The 7,741-nt window shown below is 33.5% G+C and overlaps 1 protein-coding gene across 3 annotated transcripts in view; it reads left to right on the top strand.

The window, feature by feature from the left end:
• Positions 1-7,741, top strand: part of LOC106873006 (neuronal calcium sensor 1) — a 191,188-nt gene that overhangs the window by 42,997 nt on the left and 140,450 nt on the right. Inside the window, exon 1 of one of the 3 annotated variants that reach the window (XM_052967017.1) lies at positions 6,846-7,028. The exons of the other annotated variants lie outside the window; for them this stretch is intronic. The gene's annotated coding sequence lies outside the window, so the exon portion shown is untranslated. Of the gene's footprint in view, positions 1-6,845; positions 7,029-7,741 lie in introns of those variants that run through there. 3 annotated transcript variants of the gene reach the window in all.

Below are 7,741 nucleotides of genomic sequence, written 5' to 3'. Positions count from 1 at the left end.
ATATATATATATATATATATATATATATATATATATATCTATATACATACATATATATGTATATATATACACATATATATATCTATATACTTATATGTATATGTATATATATATATGTGTGTGTATATATATGTATATATGTATATATATATATATATGTATATATATGTGTGTGTATATATATATATATATATATGTATTTATGTCGATATATGTTTATGCATATATATATGTGTATATATATATATCTATATACGTATATATATATATAGGTATATATATATCTATATACATATATATATATGCATATATATATCTATATACGTATATCATTATCATCATCATCGTTTAACGACCGCTTTCCATTCTAGCATGGGTTGGACGATTTGACTGAGGACTGATGAACCAAATGGCTACACCAGGCTCCAATCTTATTTGGTAGAGTTTCTACAGCTGGATGCCGTTCCTAACGCTAACCACTCTGAGAGTGTAGTGTGTGCTTTTACGTGCCACCAGTACGAAGGCCAGTCAGGCAGTACCAGCAACAGCCATGCTCAAAATGATGTATTTTATGTGTCACCTGCACAGGAGCCTGTCCAACGGCACTGGCAATGATCTCGCTCGAATGTCTTTACATGTGTCACCAGCACAACTGCCAGGAAGTCGACGCTGGGCACAGGTGCCATCACAATTTCACTTTCGCTTGCCCCAGCAGGCATTGACCAGATTTGGATGATGCATTTTATATGCCACCAGCACAGTAGCCAGTCAGTGGGTACTGGCATCAGCCACATTTGAATGGTGCATTTAATGTACCACCAGCAGCGAGTCAGGTGGCCCTGGCATTTTTCATGTTCGGATAGTGCCTTTTACATGCCACCAGCACGGGAGTCAGTCAGTGGGTACTGTCATCAGCTATTTTCCATGGTGCTTCTTACGTGCCACTGGCACAGGAGCCAGTGAATCAGACCTGGCATCAACCACATCTGGATGGTACTTTTAATGTGCCACTAGCACGGGAAACAGTCTGGAAACACTGGCATTGACCACATTCAGATGATGCATTTTGTGTGCCACCAGAACAGGAGCCAGCCAGTGGGTACTGGGTCACAGCTACGATTTTGGTTTTACTTGACTCAACAGGTCTTCTCAAGGATATCATATCGCCTAACACATCAAGGGTACTCTTAAATGGGCCAGACATGCAACACTGGCATGTATGTAAATTTATATATTTGTATGTGTATATATAAATTTAAAGAAATATCTTGTTGGTTAATGGGAGTGAGTGCCAATAATTGGTTGTTCATGCTTGGTAACTTAGCAGTGACACTGTAACATGTATTTTGTTCACTGCTGAAAATAATTATTTTAACTTCTCATGAATGGTGATTTTGTAAGCATGAATATCCCAACTCCCATTTCTCTCACACCATATTATTACATAGAAGCAAATGACAATTTATATCCTGTGTAGAAATAAATAATTGTTACTGGGACTAGTTATAGGATACATTTACAATAACTTTCAAACCACTCTATATATTTATATAAAAACTTGTTAATAAATATTGCACATTAATAAAGATTTTTACATCAGCAATATTAAATGGTATACATGTGTAAATGGCAATTCAAGAGTAAAAATAACAACAAAATTATTGATGATGTAAATCAAGCGATGCATGTCCTACTAGCCAGAAAAATATGCTAACCAGTATGTATGTTACATATAAGTGTTGCTTTTATCATATATGTCTGACTGGGCTTTTTTTTATGCTATTAATAAGTTTTATCACATACTTTTTTCTGATACAATAATTGCTGGAAGTCTTTATCCTAACAAATCTTAAAACACCTGACTCTTTATGTAGAGTAAAAGTTCTGAGTTAAAATTAGGCTTTTGGTGTGTGATTCTGCATTTAATTAGCATTATTGATCTAAGACTGTCAATTCCACCAGGTCACAAATAAGTGAATGCTTGCTCTAGACCTTTATTGATAAATAATATATTTAAGCATGTATGTGTAGGGGTGAAATGGATATAAAAACAAAACAGCTGATGGGGAGATGTATGCAATTTTTGAACCTTCATCTTGAAACTACATAGGAAAGAAGCAATCATACTAGCATAATATAAGCAGGCCTTGTAACACTCAGAAGGCAGCATGTTGGTAGAGTTGTTTGGGAGTTAGATGTCTTGCAGTATCCTGTACCTTCAGTTCAAATCTTGCCATAGTCATATTTCTTTCCATCTTTTACGGATTGATTAAGAAAAAAAAAATGTACCTGTCAAGGGTTATGGATTTGTGAACTTGTCAATATCAAACAAGATACTTTACAGTGCATATTCTAGCTCAATGCATTCTGAATTCAGTGCTGTAGGTAGAAGGACAAGAAGGGGATGATGCAGCAGTGGCTTAATGCAAAAATAGCGAAGGAAGTATGCTAATAGGCTTCGAGTTTAATTTTTCTGTATAAATTTTCTCTTGTACTTTGGCAGCACACTTTATGTGCCACAGTTTATCTAGCTGACACTGGATTTACTGCTCATTAATTGAATATTATTTATTTTAGACTAGGGTCTTTTCTAGGGAAAGCTCTATGTTACCTACTTAACACTATGAAACTAATGTTAAATATTATGAACCAACAACCTGCTAGAAAGAAGTATTATCCAAGCTAGTCTCAAATTTCACTGTTTAAAAAAAAATGAAGAACTTGTATAATATAAATATGGAATACTTGACAGTAGGACAGGACAGTCATAGTGGCAGGGGCCCCTTTAATCATAGGTTTCAAATAACAATGGTGATCACTTATGAATCCTGTGATGTCATTGTGATACCAATATTATTGCATGTGTTTTGCATGTTTGTATGTGACTACAGGCTTAATGTAACATCTTGCCTAAACAATTTAATAAAAGCTTAGTGCATCTAAACACTGGATAAATACTGTATGACATGGAATTGGTGTAATTGATAAATAACTGAACTTCCACTGAATGACCTAGACATGACACTCTCTACTGCAATGCTTTGCTGTTACAACCAATGAAAGTCCTTCTGGGCACCAGTATAGAAACCAAATATGATTTGTATTTATCTTAATCAGGAAAGATGGCCACACAAATGTTTTAGTTACAGTGAGACTTCTGAAACATCTCCAAATGAAATTGATAATTGCTAAAAGGGTCAGATTCTTATCACATCAAAACCTGACTGAATCTATTCAAGATTATTCTTAAATGTGAATCTACTCATTTTTGTAAACTCGATAAAGGACTGTGCAGAAGGTATGATTAAAACAAGATTCATAGATGACATGCAATCATTTGAATATCATGTGAAAGTATTAGACTATCTTCAGTCAGGTAGTCCAAAGCTTAATGTATATATTAAATGAATTCTAATTTTCAGATAATTGAAATAAGCGAAAATGATGTTATTGTGTCACCTGTTGATAAAGACAAGTATAAATCTGATGATAAATGTCACTTTTCTCTATATAAGTATGTACCATCAAAATCTCCTCTGTTTGGTAAAATGTATATTGAGTGTGACAAAAGAAAATCACTCTAACGCAGTATGACAATCTACCTTGTGCATTCCTCTCCACAAAAATAAATAAATAAAAAAATTTTTTTTTTAAATTAAAAAGATTTGGCACCATTTTTGCATAGCTTCTGAAGGAAATATCTATTTACTCAACCTCTTCATTTGCTGCGAGATACATTTTCTGTTTGGCCTAAAAAATTTAATTTGGTCATAAACTTAACAAAGGCCTTTTAGATGAAGTTTCTCCTGAAGAAAGTAATTTTTGGTAGATCACTATTTTTGCAAAGCATAGATTCTAGTTTAAGTATATAGGAATTTGGCCTGAAATACTACTATGATCAATGTTGATTTTACAATGCAGTATTAAGATACTTTGAAATTTCTGGATGGATTTGAATAAACCAAACATAAGTGTTGTGGCAAGAATCTTGACACCCCTTACGAGTATAGATTTGACTGAACGACTATAAATAGTAGTGGTCTGAGTGAGATACGAGAGAGTTGGTGTTAATCGCAGGAAGTTGTAAGGTGTTGTTTTGGTAGTTTGTTGGAATATCGTTTGTTGGTTTGTGTATAGTTCGCGAAGAGTTTGTTGGATTGTTACATTGTTGTTACCCTGCTTCATTATATATTTTGTTACTACATGGTTATAGTGTAAATAAGTAGCGTCATAAATAGTGGTGATACTACAATAATTGGCAACGAGTAACTACATGACAAAAATAAGAAAGTGTGATCTCCAGCTAAACTGGTTTGATGGCTCACTCACTGAAATTGTGGGAAAATTTGATGCATTAATGGAAATTGATAAGAGTATGAGATTGTGAATATTATTATTGTGGCATGTTAAAAAAAAAAAGCATGGTTTGTTTGGAATGAATATGATGAATGTCAGTAGCTCAACATCAATTCATGAGCTTGACACCCCAGGACAATTTGGCAAGTTAAGAGGTTTGAAGGGGAGCATCTTCTCAAAGGAAGTATCAAGCCATTTATTTTGAAACAAGACCATTGCAAATATATGTGGGCCTTTCAAGTTAGATATGTATTTTATATGGAATTAAAATAGCCAGTGTTATATTTCAGAGTGCAGTTGAACATGCTGGTAATTACATAGATTGTATTACTTTTATCAAGATGATATATGTATTGGTGCTAGAACTAAAAATTTATATCAAGGTAGATAAGATCATAAAAATAGTTTGCAATTGTCAGACAGGGTAATCATTCAAGCTATATCTATGAAGAGGGAGAAAATTATGGATGTAAAACTGCTAAAGGACAAGCAATTATAGTCATTTCTCAGGTTTGTTTTTCATTTGTTCATCATAATTCAGATTGCATATCACTTTTTGCATCACTTCATAAATGTAGGAGACCCAACAATAAAAAGCATTTCAATAGATAATGTCAATGCTAGTTTCAAAACCAGTGGCCTAGATTTATATCATGAAAGGGGTTGTCTTAACTGATGCAAGTAAAAGGGCAATATCAGGAAAGCTTTCACTAGCTGACCATCCTGCATTAATATTTGCCAAGGATATCAATCAAAGCTGAAATAAGATACTCAATATTGAAAAGGAACTTTTGGCAATTTTATAGTGTACTCAAAGAGTAAAGCATTTTTTACATGGCAAAGAATTTAAATTAGTTTCAGAAAAGAGGCCACTAGAATTTATACTTTGCAAAAATTATGGATTACTAAAGGTATCATCCATAGATATTTTAAGATGGGCCTTGCATATGACAGCATTTATGAAGCATCTTTATGTAAAAGTTCTCAAATATCATGAGTTTAGGCATTATCACAGTAGGAATTTAGTGATAATGTTCATTAGGATATATATGATCACAATAATTCCTTCAGCCATATTTCACAAACTGTTGGAAAACGGTGTTGGAAACTGGTTTATTTTAATGATAATTGGAACAATTATTCTGTTATTGAAGGGCTATTTAAATCATTAAAAAATAAGCTAATCATTGAAGTTGGTACTTTATATAATAGAATATTGTTCCACCCATCTGCATAATGATGCACATTGGTTCAACAACAATTAGGAACCTGTTGGAATTGGAAAGTCAGGTTAACATGGCAGTCAGGTTAACATGAAGATGTGGAATGCTGTGTAAAGAGATATCTGACATATGCTTGAATAAAACTGGAATTACCTCACACTGAACATACGGCTTTAAAGAAAATAAAGTATAGATAATCATCATCATCATTTTATGTCAGCTTTCCATGCTGACATGGGTTAATTGGTCATTTCTGCCCTTTTAGAGAGGCTGTGGTGAGGCACATCTTACTTGTGAGTGCATATGGATCACGCTTATGTCAAGAATTACAGCCTATTTTTAATAATTGTTGATGTATACGACAAGTGGCAAGAAGTAATAAAAGTATAAAGAAGTAGAAACAGACATTATTAGGAACTATGTTTGCCAGTAATAATGTACAGAAACATGAGTGTCTGATAATGCTTGTGGATTTTATGACAGATTTTTGTATATAGCTTGATAAGATTGGATGTAAACTTATGAAAATGTTTCCATATCATTTGGAATCAAATGAAATTGCTGAAAGAATGCTTGTAAGTGTTTAAAATAGGTTTAAATGCATAATCAAGTGAAGGTTATATGAATGTTTATTTAAGCTGTATGCTTTTGAGTCATAGAACAATCCTTCTCTCCAGAAAATGTTCTGGTTCATCAGCTTTGATTGGTTTTAAATGCAACCACTAATAATAATGCCTAATGAAATTACATCTCTTGTTTGATATTGATGCAGAAGAAATAATGAACCACAAGAAGCTTGACTTATATTTCAAAAAGGAAACAACACAGTTGTGATTCTTAAGATTGATTAGGGTGGACTCACCTGTATCAATCAAATAAATAATGACACAAATACTGATAGTAACAAGAATGCAGAATCAGTCCCTGAAGGTTTAAATGGAATTCCACACTCTATTAATAAAGATTATGATCCTGATACAGGAACAAACTTTGTAGATGATAGTAGATGCAATTCTTGAACAAGAAAAGAAACAAAACAAATTAATTTTCTGGGAATATGATGTCATTATTATTATGCTTTTATTATTGCATGCATGCAGATGATTAAATCTATTTAAGTTGGCTGCCAGTTTGATGTAACAGCTTGGTTATTTAGTCACATAAATATTCCAGACATAAAGGATTGTATGAAACTATAGCTGTATCTAGATAAACATTGTTACAACAAATTCATTGGAAGATATCTTTAAATATGTTTATTTATATTTAATTGAGTGGAAATATTACAGGGAAAAGGAAGAGGAAACGTGTAAATTTCAATCTGAGTGGAAATATATCTATGACCAATCTATTTCGAATGGTGGAAATTCTTGAAAAGGAATAAAGCATCACCTGAAAATGGTTTCCAGCTTTAGATATATCAATATTGGCAGAGTTCAGTTTTGTTTGGTTAGTTTTACATTTCTTTATAATTTATACTTTAATACATGATTTGGCATCTGTATTCAAACAATCAGTTGTCAAATATAACTCAACCTTGATGTTTTTGAGGTGACTTTGTTGATCAGGATTAGATAGCTCTGCCAACTGCTATGTGGTAATACCTAGATGAAAGCAGAATAAAAGTCTTTTGTTGTTATTTTTTACTTGTTCCAGTCTTTGGACTGCGGCCAAGCTGGGTTACTACCTTGAAGGATTTAGTTGAATGAAACAAGCTCAGTACTTATTTTTTTTCCTATTGGTCTCTTTTTTCTGAACCACTAAGTTATGGGAACATGAACAAACTGATACCAGTTGCCAAGCAATGTATGGACACACACACACTGCTTTATTTCAGTTTCTGTCTGCCAAATCTACTCACAAGGCTTTGATGGAAGGCACTTGCTCAAGGTGCCAAGCAATGGAACTGAACTAAGACTACTTGGTTGGGAAGCAAGCGTCTTACCATGTAGCCACTCTTGAACAAATGAAAAATATCTTTCACTTGTTTCAGTCATTAGGCTATAGCCAAGCTGGGTTTAGTGAATCCAGCGCTTATTGTCTTTAAGTTTGCTGCTTATTCTATCAGTCTCTTTTGCCAAACCATTGTGGGGACATAAGCCAATACAGTTGTCAAGTAGCAGTGATGGTGGTGGTGGGACAAATACACACACACACACACA

This window comes from Octopus bimaculoides, chromosome 1 (genome assembly GCF_001194135.2).
Source record: "Octopus bimaculoides isolate UCB-OBI-ISO-001 chromosome 1, ASM119413v2, whole genome shotgun sequence".
Lineage (NCBI taxonomy): Eukaryota > Metazoa > Mollusca > Cephalopoda > Octopoda > Octopodidae > Octopus > Octopus bimaculoides.
This window is presented reverse-complemented; position numbering and strand designations above follow the sequence as displayed.